Source organism: Armigeres subalbatus, unplaced genomic scaffold, assembly GCF_024139115.2.
Source record: "Armigeres subalbatus isolate Guangzhou_Male unplaced genomic scaffold, GZ_Asu_2 Contig914, whole genome shotgun sequence".
NCBI classification, from domain to species: domain Eukaryota; kingdom Metazoa; phylum Arthropoda; class Insecta; order Diptera; family Culicidae; genus Armigeres; species Armigeres subalbatus.
In genome coordinates, this window is record NW_026943716.1 from 115,714 (window position 1) to 138,377 (window position 22,664).

General features: G+C 39.9%; 1 pseudogene; it reads right to left on the reverse strand.

Moving 5' to 3' along the window:
• The window catches only part of LOC134204807 (ribosome quality control complex subunit NEMF homolog), a 32,498-nt pseudogene that overhangs the window by 7,195 nt on the left and 2,639 nt on the right, over positions 1-22,664 (reverse strand).

Sequence of the window (22,664 nt, forward strand, 5' to 3'; positions counted from 1 at the left end):
CACTGCTTTTTTGAAGATTTTCAAACTCCTCATGAGCTGGCCATGAACTTCAAAAGTGATTTTCTCTGAATTCTGTTTGCTGATAATGTTTGTAGAACAAATCAGTAAAGGATTCTTTTCAATATACTTGAGTGCTGCGCAACTGATGTTACCTCTCGTCAAAAGGGTTGAAATCCAGTAGTTAATCTTGCTGGGAGTCGGAAAAATATTTTTCTCAAGGATGATTCAGTTGCTCCAAGTCTTTAGTAATAACAACTGAATTGTCAGACTAACTTTTGGGAAGAAGTATTCAAGAATCATCATGATTCAAAAACTTCTATTTGACTCGCTTAGTATGCATTTCTGCCAAAACTAATTTTTTAATCATTGCATCAATTTTCTGATAACATCAAAAAATAGTTAGGATACTGCTGCAAGCTTGTGTTGAGCTTGATTAATTTGCCTGAATATATCGGCCAAATAAGCAATACATTAGAAGCCAAGAAGTTTCTTTAAACTTAGGCTAATGGAATGGATGGTCTTTAAAAGAAAGCATTTACCTCTTCTCTAAGCTCAAATAATCGGAGGTCGAAGTCTTCCGCGAGGATAACCACCTAACTTCGGTGTGAAGTAATATGCGTCCTTGGACTATCAAGCGTTTCTAAATTTTAAAAGAGCAGCAATCAAAGACTTTGCTTTATAAAATTAATAACTTAAGCATCATCCAACACCGACGTTTCAATTTCCCAGTATGAAGTTTACTTGCTAGCTAAGTTCTGACGGTGAAGCTACATGCCTCCATGAATGCGCAGGGCTACTTTAGCGACATGTGCATCGAAAACCCTATACGATTCTACTGGATTTATGCCATCTGTACAGACACCTACGCAGATTAGTCCAGCTATACCTTTTAGAATTGAAGTATTGGTCAATCGCATTAAAAAATATTCCCATTCCTCTCGTGTCTCCATCAAGGTAGTAAAGCAAAAAGATTTTCCTCTGGTTCGGTACGTATAAATACCTGGCGATAACTAACAATCTCTTGCACAATGAAGCGACTTTACTCATCAACCTGACAAGCAAAAAACCGCCTGTTCAATCAGTCAACGGTTTTCCATGTTCACATTGTTTGTGCATATCTAAAATTTACGTTGAACAGTTGAGTAGTGATATTGGAATTTCGCCATTTCTAGCGTCTTCTTCTCCAAGAACGATAACACTAGCATCCTTGATACAGATATATCAAGTTTTCCCGTGGTATGTTTACCGTTTTTGCGATGCGATAACTTATTTTATACAAGCTCTAGGCACCGGTAATTCTCTTTACTTTAGCTTGAGTAAGACAAACTTCGGGTTTGTAGCATACGTTTGAAAATGCAACGGGTTTCCCTCACCATATCCACACACATTCGTGTGCTGAGACGAAGGAATAGAAGGCTTCATACTATTATTGGACAGGATTCATTACATACGACACATTTGGGCATGGGGACTTGTTCCTCGCCGGTCCATGTGAACCTGCATCCAGGTAGCTTCCGAATACATTCTCTTTTGATTCTATTAGAATTACGATACTTACCTAATAAAGAAATGAGTTAATTCCGAAGAATTTTACAAAGTACATGCATCTCACTTGTACAATCGGATGTTCTAAATGCAATCGTCATTCCACTTTCGCCTTTTCTTCGATGAGCTTTCATTATTATAATGATGGCTTGTCATCCCTTGGCAGTCACTAGGAAATCCTCTGAAGTGTCAATATCACGAGCGACACGGTTTCTGCAACGTGCTGCTGAAAATAATTTTTCATTATATATATTTATATTTATATGCTAATTGAAATTCGTAAATAATTACCTCTACGTTCATAACTTTGAATCCGACTCATTGGGGTGCAATTGGAAACCAGTTTTCAAATCCAACGTTTTATTGCATTGTTTTGCACGGCTCAATTCTATGTCGTCCTGTCTGCCTCTGTCTGATTTCGCTGAAGAAGATACGATCTCTCATCTAGTCTCCTCCTCGAATGCCCTAACTCTTCATTTTTCCACAGTCTTCAGACAGAAAATCAGGAGCGCCTGACTGTGTGTGTGCAGTTCTGTGACAAATCAAAAGAACGACATCACTGCCTCGTCTATTAATCACTACATTTCAGGAGAAGTGTTCCGGACGATCTGACGATGGCGAGGAATAAATAGAAGAAATTGTTGCTGATCCTGCGGATCTAAAGCTTTGTTCATGCACATGAGCAGAGCCTGAACGAATAATTCGCTTTCTATGACATCAACACTTTGCTGATTAGAATTCGATGGAGGGTATCGCAGTGTGAATCAAAAACTGTTTGATCCACTTGTAGCTCACTTGACGGTTGTACAGCTCCTCGCCCTGAGATTCAATTTGCGAGTCCAGATCCCCAAATGTCGCACTTTGTATTATCGGTGGAATCAAAGTTCCTCTCTGGTTCTGCACTTGTTGGTTTGAATAAGAGCTCAAAGTTTGGCTGATCCACATGTAACTCACTTAGTGGTTTGCACAGCACCTGTCAAAGATTTAATAGCGTCGTTCAGTAGCTTCAAACGTCGTACTGGTTTCTTTCGGTGGAGAACACATAAGAGTTTTCACAGCGGTTCCGTACTTCCGACAAGTTCGATCTTCTGTGGATCCATTTGGGATCGATCCGCAATCGGATACATTCTCCAGGGCACTTTTATTACTAAATTTGTTCAGCAGTTTTGTAGCACGGCGCTGACTTTCTTGTGTTGTTCTAGTGTATTCGAAAATCGACATTTAAGTTTTTTCTTTTTTTGTTGCTACATGGATATTTTATGAAACCTGAATAATAAGAGAAAAATATATTTTTCCAATTTCTATTCAAAAGTCGTTTGTATACTCTACAATAGGACACTTGATATCTACGGGTTTGAAAAATAACCAAATTTTCTTTATTTGTTATTAAACTGAAATAGCTATGCGGATTTCCTTCCGCCATGTTGACAAACAAGGTGGACGAGCTTCAGGTTGCTAGTTACTTGTTTAGGTTGGTTCATAAATGTTCCATTCGAATTGTTTTGAATAGATGTTATTTGAAGATCGCGTATAATACTTTCAATCGAAGAATTGCAAAAAAAATGTTTCATTTTCAACTCACGATTTTTTTTCATCGTAAAATAAATTTGATCTTTCGCCAAACCTTGAGCATGGCATCTCTGGTAAAGTAAACATTATGGAAAATGAATTCACTGCACGAAAACTAGAATTGTTGTTTTCTTTCAGGATTTTTGAAACGTCGTAAGTCCAAAAGAGAGCCTTCTTTGTTTACTTTCTTCGATTATTAAAAGCCATTCTAACATTTACATTGGATTTTCCAGCACCGATCTGAAAAAAATAGCTTTGTCTAGTGTGCTGAGGTGAAAATATTGCAAAAAATTTTAAACTAGCCTAGATATTAGCAAAGAGAGCGCTGAAAGAGAGTCTCTCATTTGGACTATTGACGTTTTCAAAATCACCGCGGAATTAGCTTTTATTTTCGATTGCGAGCACAGCGTGCGTGTAACTCTTGTCCCTTTCACTCTTCCCTGAACAAATCTAACGTAATTATTAGTGACTCTAGTAGTCGAGTCGCATAGTCTTCGGTGAAATGAAAGAGACAACTAGTTAAACGGAATACGTAGTACGAGACCTGTAAAAATCGAATGCGTTGGTTCGAACGGTGATGAACTGAACTAGTGTCTGATTCATTCTAAATAAGCTCATTTCAGTAAGTATATGATGATAGGGAAATTTTAAGAGTCAATATTCGATTACGATTTTTTTGTGTTGCCGCCATTACACGTTTGCCTCAGGTACCCTGTCATGTCCAGCAGGTACTCAGGGGTACATGTACCCCAGGTTGAGAACCGCTGATCTATAGGAAGTTATTTTTCACCTTATAACGAATCAAACGATTTAATCAAGAAATGCATTATTGAACTTATTGTCACATCGCCATTCAGGCGCTTTTCAGCCTTGTTGTTCTCTTTAGATCACCTTGTAATGTTTTCATTTTATACGACCGAGCCTGGCCGATAAGATACGATACGAAACGAGAACCAAAACAAATTTATCAAGGTTGTAAGTATATAAACCAATAACATGAGGTCTGGAAACAATGGAGAGCAGGTGGAACTGGAACAAAGTTCGAAACGGAAGTTTGGTACCCTGGAGCGGAGCACGCAGGTTTCACGCTTGTCTGTCTCTGGACCGACTTCGACGATACCCTAAAATTAATCTATAATTTCCCTTGCGCCAACACACCCCAGAGAAAAAAAGTTCAGGATATTGCAGTTTTGGCACTCGCTCACATCGTTTGCTAGATGTGCGGTTGAGTTTAGCAAAAGTAGCTATTCTACGTTTGTGTGGATCCATACATTTTCGTTTAATTTTAGAAATATTTTAACCTAGGTATTGATATGCGCATTCAATGAATAAAACTAAAGATATTTTAGTTACTAGATAAAGATTGTCGCTGTCGTCGCTGTCCGGAACATCTTTGCTGGCGAGGATAGGGAGCTAATGTCAAAGAAGGAAAATCCATACGATTTGTACAGGCAAATGTACCACAATGTTTCGGACAGCAGAACAAAGGAACAGTAGCGACAATCTTTATCTAGTAACCGAAATATCTTTTTATAAAACAGGAAAGGTCTGACCTGTATCATTGGCAACCATCGTTGCATACCACCGCTGCGAAACTGGCGATCGGATGACGGCTTGCGCGTTACTCAGTGACCTGCTTACAAACGTTCTATCCGGCAGCGGAGCACAGTCGAACGCGGGTGCCGGAACGGATCTGATGCCTGCTGACGCACTTTGTAACCACAGCGGGAGCACGGTCAATCGCTGGGTGCCGGAACGAGACGATTTCTGTTGGTGACGAACTTTACTGATCGGCAACCGGCAGCGGGAGCACAGTCGACCGCCAGAGTACCAGAACGAGACTTGATTTCACTTGCTTTTGTATGGTGAGATGCTCCGCCGAGCAAAGCGTCGGAACCCTGTCAACCATCGTATGCACACGATGACGATTTGATTTGAGTTTTTGCTGTTCAGTGCGATCAATCCGGCAGCGGGAGCAAGTCGATCGCTGGGTGCCGGAACGATAGATTTCGTTGTCGACGGAACGTGACCGGGTCGGCGAGATGTTCAAAGCTGCAGGATGTTACTGCTGTATGGCCCTTTGCCTACGGCTTCAGGCGCTTCATTGGAGCGATCCTGGTTACACGTGTGGTGGGAGATTGAGGTTATCGATGTGGATTTACAATGACCACGGCGTCTTCGGATCCTGGCCTAATGGAAAAACCTTCGTTCGAGGTTTACTTCGAACGTACAAAATCACTGTTGATTATATCGCAAAACCATACAATTTATATTAATTGTCTTCATCTCACACAGTTCGAAGTGGTGAATTTTCGTTACTTTTTCTCACCCGTATTTTGATACTACATGTTGTTATCTCGAGTGCCAAATGTAAGAGACCCAATTATTATTCTTGGCTGCTGTTTTATCATTCAGTTAGAGTTTGAGAGAACTCGTCTGATATAATGTCAAAATTAGGCTGACGTCTGGCAGCCGAGCTGCGTCCGAACTCAAGCAGGCGTTGAAAATGTGACTCGGTCACCGCCGAGCAGGACATCGAAATTTGAACTGGATGGGCTCGAGAGTTCCATCTAGAGCAAAGTCCACCTGGGCCAGAAGCAATGCATACAAAAACAAGGCAGGCTCATCAGGTATGTAAACATTCAGTTTGAATGTAAACAGTGACGTCACTATTCTTTCGCACAGCTGACCGAGAAATGCTCTACGGTCGCAGCATGCTTACTTTGTACTCCAACATGTGGCGATAAATATCGTCACATTCAAAGTGTCATTTTTCAACGAGTACCTTGTTTTCTGTATACTGTAGCCAAAGCATCCAGCATTGCAGAATCGTTTAAAGGAAGTCCACGTCCAAGATTACAGATGGTTCGTTATTGATGCCAATAACTTGTTTTTATTCATTCTTTATTTGGTGTTACTGTGTTGCTTAACGCTACTGTGTGAGTTCTACTGTGGTATTCTGCTCGAATCCACAGAATCTATTTTAGATTTTCCATTATTCTTTTATTGAACTTTCTAATTTTCTCCGACAATGAAAAATATCTCCATTGAACGACTAACATGAAGTTCGTTTATTTTTACAAGGGAAATGAAATATTTCAGGTATATCTTCTTGTAACGAGTATTGAAGTATGAGTATGTTCGCGATTTGAATCAGAACGCTTTCTGTTTGAATTTAATTCCTTCTAGAATGCCAATTCAGTGATGTGCTGTAAAACAGTTTATCCGATCAACAATTTGATTCCATCTTTTCACTCTATGTTGTCTCTACAAAAGCAAATAAAACACGCAATCTGCCATTCACTATTAGTTGATGATCTCCAGCTGATCGAATGATCAACTGAACTGGGAACACCGTTAATCTGAATGATGTTATGTTGATTCAATGACGAAGATTTGCAAACTCGATCGATACCCAAACGGAAACTTTGTTGTGCTGATTTGCCGAGCCTGACTACACGCTGAACTCCGTATGTTGCTGAACATTCGTATCAATTGGTTGTTGTTTTTTTGCATTCAATCTATCACCAAACTTGCTTACTGATGTGAATTCTTCTGCTAACGACTGATGTTCCTAATGAATTTCGACAAACAAGGTCATTTTGTGCGGCCAACGATCATCTTGGATGGCGATATGACTTTTGATATCCGATAAGATTCATGAGCTGATTTATATATCAGCATGACCGCGCGCTGATTTTTACTATCCATCTAAATTATAGCACAATTTACGAGTATGTCATCAGCGCTATAAATGAGTGCGGATCGCCCTCCCTTGTGCTTTTCAGCAGCGTCGAGTCCCGGATACGGATGTCAATCAGAGATGGTAGTATTTAAACGAGTCCAAAGCTTGCGGGTGGTATCCCGCGTACATTATCGAAGAGCGAAAGACGAAAATGAATTTATGGCCATCATCGAGACAAGATTGGTGTTTTTACCCTGGGAACCTTACGCGCTGTGTGAAGAAGGAAGATTCGTTCTCTCTTGTACGCCCCTATTTGAATATTAGAAAGATAGCATCTAATAGGTCATAAGATGCTTGAAGAGAGAAAATCGACACGAAATGGATTTGTAAGCTTCGGTTCATGCTTTCGGTGAGTGATTGTTACAATTCTGTTTGATTTGATCACAAATTGTATTCAGGTGAGAAAGCTGATCAAGTGTCTTCTTTCTGTTGACAGCACTGTTTTTGTGTTATACAAATGGAATCGTAGATGTACAAGTTACATCGGCCTTATATTGACTAAAAATGATATGCTGGAAAAATCGAAACGCGAATTGTGATAACGCTTAGAAGTCCCTAAGGCTGTTGTTTTAAATCATGATTGTAAGCCTATCTTTTAACAAGTTAATTCAAGATGGCTTGCTGTACAGAAGTCGAAAGACGATGCTCAGTGAAATTTGAGTTTAAAATTGCGAATTTCGGTAAAAGTACGAAACTCGATTTGTAGTCATTTGAGAGGTGGCCATCTTGAATTTCAAGGCACGCTTGCATTATTTCTGAGTAGGTCAACGAATCCAAGTTAGTCCCTTTTAATGGTATTCATTGACTACGAAAAAGCTTTGACCGTCTTCAATTACGACAAAATGTGGGGGCCTTAAGACGCGGGGTTCCTTGAGAAAATCATCGGCCCATCGAAGCACAGACGAGGCCTTTTCGTGTAGAGTGCTGCACAATGGTCCTGTCCACCCTATCCGTCGTAGCTGATGTGAGGCAAGGATGTATTCTATCCGTTCTGTTCCTCATCGTAATCGACGAGATTCGGTAGATGCGATTGACCGTCAACCAAACCGCGGGCTGTTATGGCAGCCTATAACCATGGAGCACCTAAACGACTTCAATTGGCGATGACGTTGCACTCCTCGTGCAACGGCGCTCTTATATGCAGAGTAAGCTCAACGAGCTTGCCGCGCCTCTTCAGCAGGTTTAGCACAACGTCACAAACCAAATCGTTGTTTACATCCAGTTTCAAGTACCCGGGCAACCAGTGGAGAATGTTGAAGCTTCCAATATCTTGAGCCAAAGCTCAGACGGCGGTACCAAGATCGACATAGGCGCACGGATCAAGAAAGCAAGGGCTGCCTTTGCGAGTTTAAGAAATATCTGGAAAACAGGCAGATAAGTGAACGCACCAAATACAAATTTTCAACTCTAACGAAATCTGTGCTGTATACGCTATCGAAACATGGAGTGTATCAGTGAGAACACTCAATGGCTGTAGGTGTTCAACAAATGCCTGCGTGGTATATAATTCGGTCCTGGGCCTCCAACTGGATCTCAAACAACGAGCTCCATCGTCGTTGTCACCAGAGGCCGATAGCAAGAGAAATTCGGGATCAGTGGGCTGGCCCACACTCTACGTAGAGCGGAAACGAAATCTGTAAACAAGCATTAGCATATAACCTAATCTAATCTTATTATAAATAGTGTAAGTGGGATTGTTTGCAGTACGAGACACTGAAGACGACCACTAGTTGCGGTCGAAATACGTATCTGCAAGATAACAAAACGTAGTGAATTAAATGGAGAGTACCAAACTCGTCTTAGACGGTTGAATACATTTACCAAAAAGAACTTAAAATATGTTTTCTCTCATATGTATTTTTGTACAGCCATGCCAATCAAGTAGGATGAACATTTAGTATTGTCTGGCTCCTAAATGGAAAATGGATTGCGAGAGATCGACCTCACGACGATCATCAGTACCCCCTGGTTGCGGAGGACGACGGAGGTCCTTCGTGGCATAGTAGGGCAAGCACCTGTCTAGGCTGGTTTCGTGGGATCAAACCCACAGAAGGGAGTGGTTACCTCCAATACCTTTCTCGAACTAAATCTATCACATGTTATTTTTTTAATCTATTGTATTTATTTGAAGGCTCAGGCGTGTAATACTTAACGGAGCCGAGACTCCTTATGATATTTACAATCGATATCATCTTTTATCAACAGTTAGAAGGAAAGGACAAGGCCAAGATACTCGTGGTGACTCAAGGTTAGATTGTGTAATTGGGATTTAGGTTTGAGGCATTTCAGCTGCTCATCCGGGTATTTGACGTCAGGTCTGGTTTGGCGTAGCGTCGTGTCGGTTTTGGTTCTTCAGGGAGCATCTTTCGAGGTCAGAGCTTCATGGTACACGGAACAATAAGACAGAGACAAGAAAACCTGAGAAAGAAAAAAGAAGTATAGATTTTGATGTCAGACGAGCAAATAAAGGCATAGATGGCCTGCAAAAACCACATCAATCTATCACATGTTGTGCATGTGCATAAATTGAGTTTCAGACATAGTAATTAATTTCCATTCCGGTGGCCTAATACCCGGAACATTAGAATTAACTTTAAATGAAACTTTCTTCTTAAAAGGCCAAGGAGAAGTGGAGAAAAGAAAAGTAAGAAATTAGAAATTAGAATAAGAATAAGTCTTCTGATTTTCCTTTCTTCTTTCTTTCTTTCTCTTTCCACTTTATTGCTTATAACTTCTTCTTTCTTTTTCTTCCTCTCATTTCGTCTCTTATTTTCTTCATAATTATTTTTATCTTTATTTACTTCTGGCTTCTTCCTTAGTACTTTATTGTTTGCAAAAACAAACTTTGATCAAAGTTTGTTTCAAAGTCAAAGTTTATTCAATGGGCAAATGCATCCTTGAAAGGAGGGATCATTATTTCCTTTTCCTTAAGCCGAGAATACTGAATTCAAGAAAGAAATCATATCGTCTCTTGCCGTCTGCCGGGCAAATGCACCTTTGAAAGAAGAGAAATATCTTTCCGTTCTTGAACCAAACAGATTTCTGAATTGAATGAAGGAACCATTTCGACTCTATGACACTACCCATATATCCATTACCTATAATGTCATTAACCCAAAAGCCACTACCGATCACCATTATTCCCGAATGAGTGCCTACCCTGAATGGTCCACCCTGGGGAACTACCCTGAATGAGCCACTACCCCCAGTAGTCCTAATTTCAAGTTTTAGTTTATTTCAGTAAAAAAATATTAAAGGAAATTTATTTATAATTCATGTAAAAGATAATTTCTTTTTTATAAAGTTTAAAAAATATTATTACTTGTTTTACGACTTATTCAATAGCAGGGCGACTCCAGTTGAGTAAATTACATAATTTTTCGAGAATTTTTATCGTTGATCCTTACCTATTATCCGATCCTTTTACAAGGTTCACCGTGTTAGACTCACGATTCGTTTCATCAAACTCGAACTGTTTGAAAACAGTATAGAGCGAATAGTTTTCGGTCCACAAACTCCCATTACATGTCACGTGCTACCTTTGAAGACTGTTTAAGCTGAGGAGATAATTTCGAGCATCGCTAGCTGGAGGAAATCAGCCCACGTCGATGTGGCTTGAGACGCCTCGCGACATGTATTTAATCTTTATTCTGCAGAAATAATTGATTCTAAAATTTGACGCACAAAACACTAGAATGAGAAAATCTCTTCTGTTCGTCGAATATGCTTGTTCCTCCCATGGCAAGGAACAGGTATAGTTTCGTTATAACTTCCAAACCCGATCATTTAAGGAGGTGTTATCTCTGAAAGCGTGTTTTAATAGCAAGCATTTTCAGCCATGTTCGCTTTAAACGAGCAAATGCAAATGCAAATGTTCATAAAGAGAAAGCACAGACAAACATTACTTGTAAGATAAACGAAAGTCTTGCCTATTAGAAGAAAATCCTTTCTCGTTTCATCACTTTTTATTACTCACTACTTTCGTGAGAATTATCGCAGAACAATTACAAAGTTGTATGGCCGTGCGGATTGAACCCAGAATAGTAACAAGGATGCGCTTACTCAGAACACCACTACGCTATCTGTATATTAGCAATAAATTATTTGTTTCACATAAGCTACTACCATTTGCATTGATGATGCAACGAAAAGACTCAAATATCATTTATATAATAGCCCTGTTTGTCTGTCCGGTGACTAGCCAACCAGACGCAGCACGCCGGGAAGTTCTCTCAAAAAATAAAATATTTGACACTTCAATTCTTTTTTTACTATCAGATGCAGAAAACAAAACCAGTGACAACCTTAGACAACCAGACACAGCATTTGATGAAAAACCAAAGACAACAGACGTTGAAAATTTTGATTGAAAAAAATAATGGCGGGCCACTGCGTCCCCAAATAAACTAGTAAAGATAAAGAGAAAATCCACGTTTGGCGACAATCAAGTGAGCGAAAATGGTTATCACTCTCATGATGTTTTCTTTCCCGCAAAGCGATTTCTCTCCGAAAACTTTCGTGAGGAGCATCCGTCTCTGAGATTGAGTGAGCATTAAAACCTGCAAATAACCATTATGCTAAACGGCCATTATGTCAAACGGCCGTTATGCAAACGACATTATGCCAACGACCTTTATGCCAAACGGCTGATGCCAACGATTCATGCCAAATGACCTACCACCATTGGCGTAAATTAAGGCTGGCCTCCCAGACCCACTTGTGCAACCCCAGGAAATTTGATAATCGAACTAAAATAGTAAATTTTCATCAAGATTTTCATGTACACACAAATATGTCCTTATTCGCATTGCATCATATGTCTTCCTTGATAATTTTTCAAAAGTATCAAACTAGTCGTTTCAAAATGTTAAGTCAGTAATATAGATTTTTAGATTTTAATGCCAATCACTTCCATTGCAATTAATTAATTAAGTGTTTGCAAAGCGTTTATTGATTATACTAAAAATAAAAACAAGATTGTTTTTAATACATTGCTGTTCTGACATTCAACTACGGTTAGATTTCAACGACTACTTCGTCTACATCATTCGACTAGAATAAAAAAACAATAGATGTAACTGTCTACGTATGATGACTCCATACTTGTGTGTGCTAAACCCAGCCAATGAAAGTTCAATCGATAATACTTTTGTATATCTAAAATGGAAACTGGATATTATCTAAGTATGCCACAAAACAGTTGATCACATTATTTTTAGTAGAATGTCCTAATGCTCCAGATGATTAGTTTTCATTGTTTAACCATACGGTCTCTTGTAATTTAGATATGCATTTTCTAGTCTTATTGTTGAGATCGAGAAATAGATCTAAACTGGTAAAAAGTTATGGAATAAGGAAGAATAGTTCTTTATAGACTGAATGAATAGTAACAACTTATACAACAATTAAAAATTACTCTAAGTGAGCTCAGATAGTCATATTTTCACCGTCAGTATCCAGTTTATTCACAAAATTCAACATACGGTTCAAAATACATCTCAAAAATAGTGCAAATATTAGGATTTTAAAACTTTTTTATTTGATAGGCGCTCAGTTGTGTATGACGTTTTGTGAGCCACAACTCATTACATGAAAATATAAGAATTATTAAACTCTCACAATGAGATTGTATTTTAGATTGATATTTTATTAAATATGAACAAATCATCTTCGTTTCCACTTTTATTAAGTAAGGGATTTTCCTAGGCTTTCAAACTCACGTCTAACAGTTTAATTTTATTGATATGAGCGTGAGAAATAACCGATCCTTCTTATCCCATTAGCTTTTACTTTCAAAGTGCTCTTAAAATCGGAATATCATATAATTATCATGAAGTTGGGAGGAAAGACGGCGCTTTTATCTAAACGTTTTCGAAGCTTTCCGCATATCATACAATGGTAAATAAAGAAATCCAAAAACGCAAAGCTGATTAAGAAAACCTGTATAATTAGAAAATACGATTAAAGGACATCGTGATTCAGAATCCTCACCACACATCTATACATATAAAACAAAGTTGGAATTTATACGACTGCGCATCGCTCAAGAATAGATAGCCCAATTTTGCTAATTTGTTTTCGTTTTCTTCTTTTTAAGAGGAAAATTTTATGATGAAATTGAATGCTTTGAAAATCAAAACCCATTTTTTTTCGATGGAATGATTTGTCGTACAGTTTGCATGGAATTTAAAAATTTTGATCATCTATATATATTAAAAAGTAAAACAAAATGTGAGATCATTCTGAAGAACCGTAAATCTTTCTACATAAATTGTGGACGCATAAAATGGTATCAGAAAACAATTGATCAATTTCGCTGGGTCAGCTAGTTTATCTATAATTAGTACAATTAATTTGAAAATAGACACGTATTGAGTAAATCCCACCATTGCTAGAAATTAATTTGATTTTTCGCATATTAAGTGATGTTAGCAAAAGAAAATGAGCGGCAAAGGCATAAAAACCCTTGAGCAGCCGTGCATGCAGTGCTCTATATCACCTAAGAATATTATATCTCATCAGCTGGGGCTGAGAAACGTTTGCCCCCCCTAGACCGGAATTCTAGCTATGCCATGCCCACCACCGATGATATCAAGTTCATGAATGGAACATTTGTTTTTAAAAAAACTTAAATCTAATTATATAATTTATATCATATTTATATTATAATTTATATTTCAATATATATTTCTTTTGTAAAATATCTTTAGAATCTCGAAAACTAGAAAATTTTCTGATTTCCGTTTCAAATCGCCAAAATGATTGAAAATCAGATCCAAGTTTCAAAAGGGTACCACAAGCAATGCAAAGTCTGAAGGGTAATCTCTGATCAAAATGGTTGAGAGCCGCTTTTACACCAATAGATAATATATCATTCGTAAACATAAAACACTCGATTGGGTTTGACCCTTTTGAGCGAAACCATTTTTCGGCAAATTAGCTTAAACGATGATTCTGCGTGAAAACTCAATCGCGATGATCTTCCTGCAGAATAGCAAACTCGCAGCGGCTTCGATGATTGAGATTTGACACTGAACTCCCTCCGAGAGTTCCTTCCCGACTACGCCAATGTTTTCGGTTTGTTCATTTGCTCAATGATCCATTATCTGATCTCGGTCTGGTTGATTCCATTTCTCACGACCGGTATGCTTTTGTTTCTACATTTTAGTAGCTCTTCTCGCCGCCACATTCCTTGGTGCTTCACCAGATGAGGCCCCCGGCGGTTATCACGGATATCACATCCGCGCCAGCGCACGTCGAGAAGGGGCACCGAGAGCCATCGCTTTTCTTTATCTTCGGCAGGTCGAATAGAAATGTTTCCTCCCGCTTCGCGCCAAAATATCGATTTAACCAGATACGAGCCACGATCCTGACCAGTCGTCGCGCGATCATCTATTGTCTGCGCGCGAAATGGTGACTGGTATTGATGCACTCAACGCAGCTGGCTGGGGGCGGGCGGAAGAGAAAAATGCTTCACCTGAAATTAGATAAATGGCAGTCGGCTGGGAGGGAAAATCTTATTTATCCCGAACCATGGTGCAATTTCTATGAGTCGATTTCAATTGATCAGATTACAAAATACCCAAATTGGAGCAGTATCTATTTGCAATCGAAATTTCCTCTCCGATCGCTAAAAATTGCTTCGAAAATGGTTAATCATCGCACCAAATGGTCGCGAAACAAATTTGAATCACCCATTCAGTTTTTCTTTTCTAGCCTCTTCCGGTGTGGGAAAATTCTATCTCATCGCTGCATCATAAATAATTCACACAGGTTCAAACACGATTACCTTGCTCTTAAATCGTCGCTTCATAGTGCTAAACTCAATCTTCATGTTTATTGAATCGATGCAATTTGAATACCCATTTTAATCGGACTGATAGGCAGGGAGACCACGATCCAAGCCTGTTCAGTTATTCCTGAAATGGAATGCGAAAATTGTGCCACACGTTGTCAGAGCTGGCGCTCCCATAGAGTACCATAGCGCTGGTTATCACACGTGAGCAAGTTGGAAAAATAGGAAATGGAGATGTGAACTCGAAGGCCAACCAATTATACGTACTATGGCGCTCACCTAATGGTGTGGGTGGTGAGACAAGTTCTGCCAGCCAGACAAGGAACGCAACGTGCGAGGCTTGATAGACTCGCATGGACCCACCTCAACCAGACTGTGCATAGGAAAGGTCCTGCTTTGCTCAATAAAGGTCACTATTAAAATGATCGAACTTGTGTGCCCATATTTATAAACACTCGATACGAAGAGCTCATATCATCTCATAAATATTTATTCGCGTGCTGCAACCGTTGCGTTGTGTCGTCGTCGTTGCTGTAGCGAAATCTTAAACGGGAAACATGCCGAGCGTGGCCAAGAATATGTGCAAATGGAACTGTAGAGAGGGCGATACTATTTCGTTAAAATATGACATGAAATGTTGTAGGGTTGTAAGAACTGGTTACTATTACGGTTCTTAATCATAATCAACCTACCAAAACAAAGGAATGAAAAGGCGGATTGAATTTCAGCAAACCAAGCAAAATTTAGTTCTGATGTCAGGGGTTCAGTTCTGGCTGGTTCGATTCCAGGTCTGTCTCTGACTTCCTGGGCATACAGTATCATCGTGTTAGCCTCATGTTATACTTCGATCAGAGACGAGGTGGCAATGTCCCAATGGGGGATGTGGATGCCAATAAGAAGAAGAAGATGTCAATTAATTGATTACTCCAATTAAAGGATATTTTAGTTACCAAATAAAGATTGTCGCTGTCCGGAACACCTTTTCTGGCGAGGACAAGGCGCCAAAAGAAGGAAAAATCCATACCATTTGGCAGTTCTGTCCCGTTTGTGACCAACATGTTTCGACAGCAGGACAAAGGAACCGAAGCGACAATCTTTACTTGTAGTAACTAAAATATCTTTTCTCAGTTGATCTTGTTTTGTATGGATTAACGGTTAACACTGCAGAAATGAGAGCTATGTTTACACGGTAGAAGCATACTGAAACAAATTTTACTGCCAATGAAATCATCAAGATTACTAAATTGAAAACATGAGATTCTTAACTGATATCAAGCTGAGTATTCAATTGATTATTCTTTGAGCAATCATAACATCATACAGAATATTTTGTTTGCAGGTTGCTTCTAATCTTCGTGAATAACTCACTTTAGGTTATCTACAGTCAATGTGACGAAAGCTGCTATCGTTAAAATAACTGAGGAACATATGTTTCGATATCAATTTTATTGAATAAAAAAGACATCAAACTTTGTTTTCAATATAACTCAACTGCAGCGCCCATATCAATTTGCTGTCATGTTGTTAACCGACTTGCTCGGGAAAAGAATCAACAAAATGTGTGCATCATAGCAAGAGCAATGTCCAAAAATCCTATAGGAATAATTTCCAAGCATTTCGGAAGGAATTCATAAAAATGCGTGAATAATGTCCAAAATTATTCCTTGAAGATTTTCTGCACGAATTCATGAGAGAATTCCTGGATTGTAATTTCTAAAGTATTTCTTGGAGATTTTCCAAAGAAATTTCTGAAAAGGATAATTGAAGGAGAATTCCGTGAGAATTTCCGTCGAATCCTGGCTAATATCCAGATCATTTCCTGAGAAAGGTTCTAAAAAAATCATGGAATTCCTGGAAGAATTCATGGAAAACTATGTTGAAGGTTCACGTCCACATTAGAGGAGCGTGAGTATGTGGTCGGGTCTGAGCTTGACGTCCGACTGCAAATAGCAACCTCACTTGATCAGTATAGTTGCTGATGAAGAATTTGTATAGCTGCCAGACATTCTAAATACTCACGCTCCTCTAATGTGAACGTGTACTATACACATGTGGAAGTATTGGCTTGAGAAATGGATTTGAGTGATTTGACTATGCATCCAATTTGGGAATCTCGAGCTCGTTCAGTAGCCTCTAGGTGAAGGCCGACGGAGGTCCTTCGTAGCTTAGTTGGAGCACCAGTCTAGCGTACTGTAGGGTCATGGGTCTGAGTCCCATCGAAGGTAAGGTGGTTATCTCCAATACATTTTCCAAATCAATATCTTCCAATAACGTACATATTCACATAGGAGTTTTCATATGCTGAAGGACTTTCGGAGGATATCGCTTTGTTAACGATATTTCCTTTGAATTCTTAACTCTTGGAGAATGGGCAGAAGAACTTCCTGGAGGAATGGACAGAACTCTTGGAGGAATTGGCAGGAGAACTTCCTGATGGAAATATATTCACGACGATCCACGCCGCGTCCTCCGGAAGTTCCTCCAGGATCTCCAGAAGTTCCTCCAGGAATTCCTCCGAAGCTCCTCCAGAAATTCCTCCGGAAGTTCCTCCAGGAATTCCTACGGAAGTTCCTCCAGGAATTCCTCTGAAGCTCCTCCAGGAATTCCTACGGAAGTTCCTCCAGGAATTCCTACGGAAGTTCCTCCAGGAATTCCTAGTTCCTCCAGGAATTCCTCCGAAGTTCTCCAGGAATTCCTCCGGAAGTTCCTCCAGGAATTCCTCCGAAGTTCTCCGGAATTCCTCCGGAAGTTCCTCAAGAATTTTTCCGAAGTTCCTCCAGAATTCCTCCGGAAGTTCTCCAGGAATTCCAGTTCCTCCAGGAATTCCTCCGAAGTTCCTCCAGGAATTCTCCGAAGTTCCTCCTGAATTCCTCCAGAAGTTCTTCCAGGAATTCTTCGGAAGTTCCTCCAGGAATTCCTCCGGAAGTTCCTCCAGGAATTCCTCCGAAGCTCCTCCAGAAATTCCTCCAGAATTCATCCGAAGTTCCTCCAGAAATTCCTCCAGGAATTCCTCCAGGTTTACCCTAATTATCGCAACGTCCTCATACAACCAGAAGACACTCAGAGAATTCGGTAAGGGATCCACCCATACTCAAGAGCGACGCAACAGGTTATGCTGCTCACAACATCTCATCATCGGAGATCCACCGATCGTCGTACAACAAACAACAGATAGGAGGTGGACTGTCCCCTACGTCACACCCCATACGATGGAGGACGGGACTTGATAAATAAACGCGATGACGTTAAACACATAGAAATCAATCAAACAGCAGGGATTGGGACAGAACTATTTATTAAAAGAGAGACAAATTAGCTTTACGGCGGTAATTCGTCACGACGCTTTCACGGTCACCAAATCTTGTGAATGGCTTTAAAAGCGCATACCTTCAGTTTTTGGGATTGGACGAAAAACAAAGCAACTTCGAGGCGCCCTCAGCGGAAGCCCCACTCCACAAAAAAGAAAACTTCCACTGGATGGACTCAACGGATTCTGATGGCTTACCCGTCCCGTCGTTGACCTACGGGCAGGTCAATGTGCCCGTCTCGAGCGGCGACGAAGACGCCAAGCGCCTGCTTGGTTGATGGTGCTGGCTTGCCCCTAACAGCGACGATGCAGCGATGAAGCGCGGTGGCAGCTAGGATGGTGGTTTTCGGTACGATGAAAGGACCGATTTCGGACCCTGTCCACGATGAGGTCCCCAGCCCTCGCCCGGACGATTTGTTGACGGATCGTCCGGCTTCAGCGGGTGACGGTTGCTGGGAAGGATTTCGTCCGTAGTGGGGAATGAATTCGCACGCTTGGGAGAGTACGGTTGTTGCGAATTAAATAGCCAAACGGCTAAACAAAACACTGCAGCACAAGCACAGCACACATATAAAGACATTACCTTTTAGTTTTGGATTTAACTTAAATATCGCACACAATCTCTAACTACGCACACTTTAGTTCTAATCTAAGGACGAACAAATATTCTCATTTAACATACTTATTAGACAAAACGAATAAACTAACAAACGCGCACACTTCCGATACACTGGCTGTTCACAGACGAAATGGCAGAATCTATGTTCCCTCAGATTAGGAAAGTGAATCCTGGACAATCCTGAGATTCCGAAGGATAACTAGGTGCTGACCTGTGTGCCCCCTTCCAACCTTTCGAGGCGATAAAAACTCGCCCAAGGAAAGATTGGGCAATATTTTATGGCTTGTTGCCTATGCTAAGGAACAGTTAACATTTGAACATTTTGAATGGCATTTTCGCTCATTCACAAATATCGACACACATTTAATATTTACAAAATTCTGACCGTTACATTCTCCGGAAGTTCCTCCACGAATTCCTCCGGAAGTTCCTCCAGGACTGATTCTACGGCGACGACTCTAGCGCGAAACAACGGACACGAATAGGAGCATGGAACTATTTAACCCTAGCCCAGCAGGTAAATTGGCACAACTTGCAACAACTCTAAAAGTTCGTCCAGTAATTGCTGCAGAGTTTCATCCGGAAACTTTCAGAGTTACTCCAAAATTTCCACTAGATTATTTCAAACTTTTTATAAATTACTTCGAGAACTCTCCTGAATTCCCTTGAGTTCCTTTCGAAACTCACATCCTCTATACTCATCTTTCAACCAGATCTCAGGTAAACCGGTAATCCACCACAATTACTCAAAAATTCTACTCGAAAATCGTTTAAAATTTCTTTAGAAGTTCCTTCCGCAAGTTCCCGAAAGATGTCCTTTGAAATTCTACCGGTTATTCCTACAGATTTTTTATAAAAATTCTTCGAAACTGTCTTACACCTCCAGAAATTTGTCTCATCTACCTGGATTTTCTTATATGAAATTATTTATTGATATATTCCCGATCATTCACACGAGAACTTTCATTTGGCAAAATTATTCTTAATTAGCGTTTTCACTCCTAGGTTTAGTAGATCGAAATGAGGAGGAAAAACGTATTTGATAATTATAAAATTTTCTATCGCCGAAAGACTTCAATATCAATTGTACAACGTCAGTCATTAACTCGTATATGGAAAATTATTACCGATTGCCAGAAATTACTGCCGAAATCTCCAAAGTATTCCTCAACAGATTGTCAATATATCACCCAGAAAACGTTTCTGGATTTTTCCTGCCAAATTCTCTAGGAATTCCCCAGAATATCCTGAACAATTTACAACGGAAATTCTTCCAATTTTTCTTCCACGAAGTCTTCCAGAATTCTCCAAGAATTCTTTTACGATATCCCCATACGAACTTATCTTGTTCTTCTTCTTAGACAACACATCTCCCACTGGGACATTGCCGCCTCGCTGCTTAGTGTTCATTTAGCACTTCCACAGTTATAAAACGCGAGGTTTCTAAGCCAGTTACTATTTTTGCATTCGTACATCATGAGGCTAACACAATGATGCTTTATTCAGGGAAGTCGAGACAATTTCCAAACTGAAAATTGTCATGGGGCGGTGTGGCGCGAGTTCGTAACTCTCGCCCGGTTTTCGGAGGAAACATTTTCGACCTTTGCATAATGTATCCATTATACTTGCCACACAGGTACATACTCAGTAAAGTGAGATAAAAGCTTTCAATTAAAAACTGTGGAAATGATAAAGGCTGAAAGCAGGCCAAATTCCATTTGAAATATAGAGCCAATAAAGAAGTAAAAGAACAGTTTTGTCATGATGGTATGAATGTTTAAAAAAAAACTGCATAACTAATCGAATCAAAGTAAATATGACATCAAATTTCCTAAATAGCATTTATTCAATTATCCTAAGAATTCATGGTATGAAGCAGTTAAAGCGCTACTCACTATAACATCGAAATCTCCGCTGATCTGCAGCCGCCTATTTTACGCAGATACCTACCAAAAGGACTTTAACGGCATGCACCTTTTTTTCTACTCTGAATCATCCAAAAAGCCCGGATAATGACAAGATCTTAATTCTATTAGTATCGATCATTCCGAATGCATTGCTCCTCATTGCAGTTGCATGCGCTAGTGCTCTTTTGCTTCCAGTAAAACGGATCTCGCATCTGACGGCTTCGGTCAGCATGAAGCCGGTCGGCAGCATGGCGTTCAGGAGTTCAGTGAGATTTTCCGTATGATATGTCCTTTCCGTATGATATGTGATACTCCTCCAAGCGCTCCACATTTCGACTATTCTCTACAAGGCCGGATGCCATCCGTGCTCACGCATTAATTTTAATTTTTGTCATCAATATATTGAACGATACTTGAGGAAAAAGAGTTTATATAAAAGACCGTCTTCCTTCATTCAATGCTTTAAAACATTAGTCTCAGAAAATAGAGTTTAGAGTTCATAAATTAGGTTTAGTACAAGACGGTTTATTCTCATACATTACTAGATTTTATTAGAGATATATGGTTTCATCGAACGTTATACAGAAGTTAAAAAGTTCATTCTATTTCAAGTTCCTGAATCTGGTGTGCGCATTGTATTTCTTTTATGATTGGATACGACCCAAATAATTAATATCAACAACCTTTTAACAACATTAAATAATTTAACTTAAAGGATTAAAAACATCCAAGGAAAACAAATATTATGTTGGTTCAAGTCATTCGTTCAAACTTATGCATCTCGATCTACCTTGGCATCCCTGATCTCAAGAGAAAACATCATCCCGCCAAGCGATCGTTCAGCGGAATGATTTATGGTATGCAAAGCTGCGGTGCACCAAGAAAATCGAAACGCTTGAAATATTTCTGTCGACAATTGTATCCGATCGAGGGTGATTGTATCCCGCGCACTGATTCTAAGCCGGTGCAAGCTTTCAAGCAAAAGCGGGAGGACTGTGGGCTTTGATGGATAAACGACCCGATATTAATCCTGCGACTGCAGATTATCGCGCATGTTATTTGGTCTCGATGCACCAGGAGCAAGCGCCTTCTACCTCCCTCCGAACAGTGGATTGCTGGAGCCGGTGAGTCTGGACCGCATAGGTACGCCAGCCGTCATCTTTCGCTCGGCTCCTAACTGCAAGATGAATACACAGCTAGGTGTTTCAATATGCCCAATTTATGGACGAGAAGAAGACGGGGTGAAAATTCATTTCGGTAAACATAAACAAACCGGCTGGCTCTCCCATATAAAATCCAAGATGGCTGAATCGTGAATTTGGCGATTGGAAACCTAGCTTGTATTCATCTTGCCAACTGCATGCACATATGTATGGGAGCCAACTGGCAGCCGGACTGACACTTGAAATATGGAAAGTCATCTCTCAGAAGTTCACTTAACTACTTGCTGGCTGCCGTTCGGTGGAGAGGTCGGTCTGTGCCGTAGGTCTACCGACCAGACATCCGATGCTGTCACTGGGAAACGCAGAGTATGAGCACATACAGAGCTTTGTCGGACAGTAGTCTATAATATGTGCGTATCCCATTGTGAGAATATTAATTTAATGGTATTTAGACTTCTTGAGAGAAGGTTTATGACTTTGATCTATTGAGCTGATAGAAGGCATATATGTTCGATAAAGTCCGACTACATCATCCAGGAGCAATGTCTTGTCATAGCTTGGTTCAGGCATTCTAAAAGGCTGCAATACTGCCTGTTGTGCACGTGATTACTGTTGGCACGACATGCTTTTGTTATTTTTTTTTAATTTTAAGGAGGAAACCATTACTTGTAGTTTTTATAATTAAGACACCTCAGCGCCCTCTCAATTTTCGATCCAAATACAGTCATGCATTGCAAAAATTGATAAAAAATGAATTGATTTACAAAAAACACAATTTTAAATTTGTAGGAATTTTGTTTTAAGATATGTTCACTATATGAGCGGTCATTTGGCATAAAGTCATATAGCAGCGCCACTGGCATAAGGGCACTTGGCATAGAAGCCTTTGGCATAACGGCTATTTGTCATAATTGTGAACAGTGTCAAAGTGAGGGTCATTTGGCATAAAAGACATGTGTGGAAGCTTTTGCCTTTCTCGCACAACAAAGTTGTACGAAAGGCTACTATTCTTAC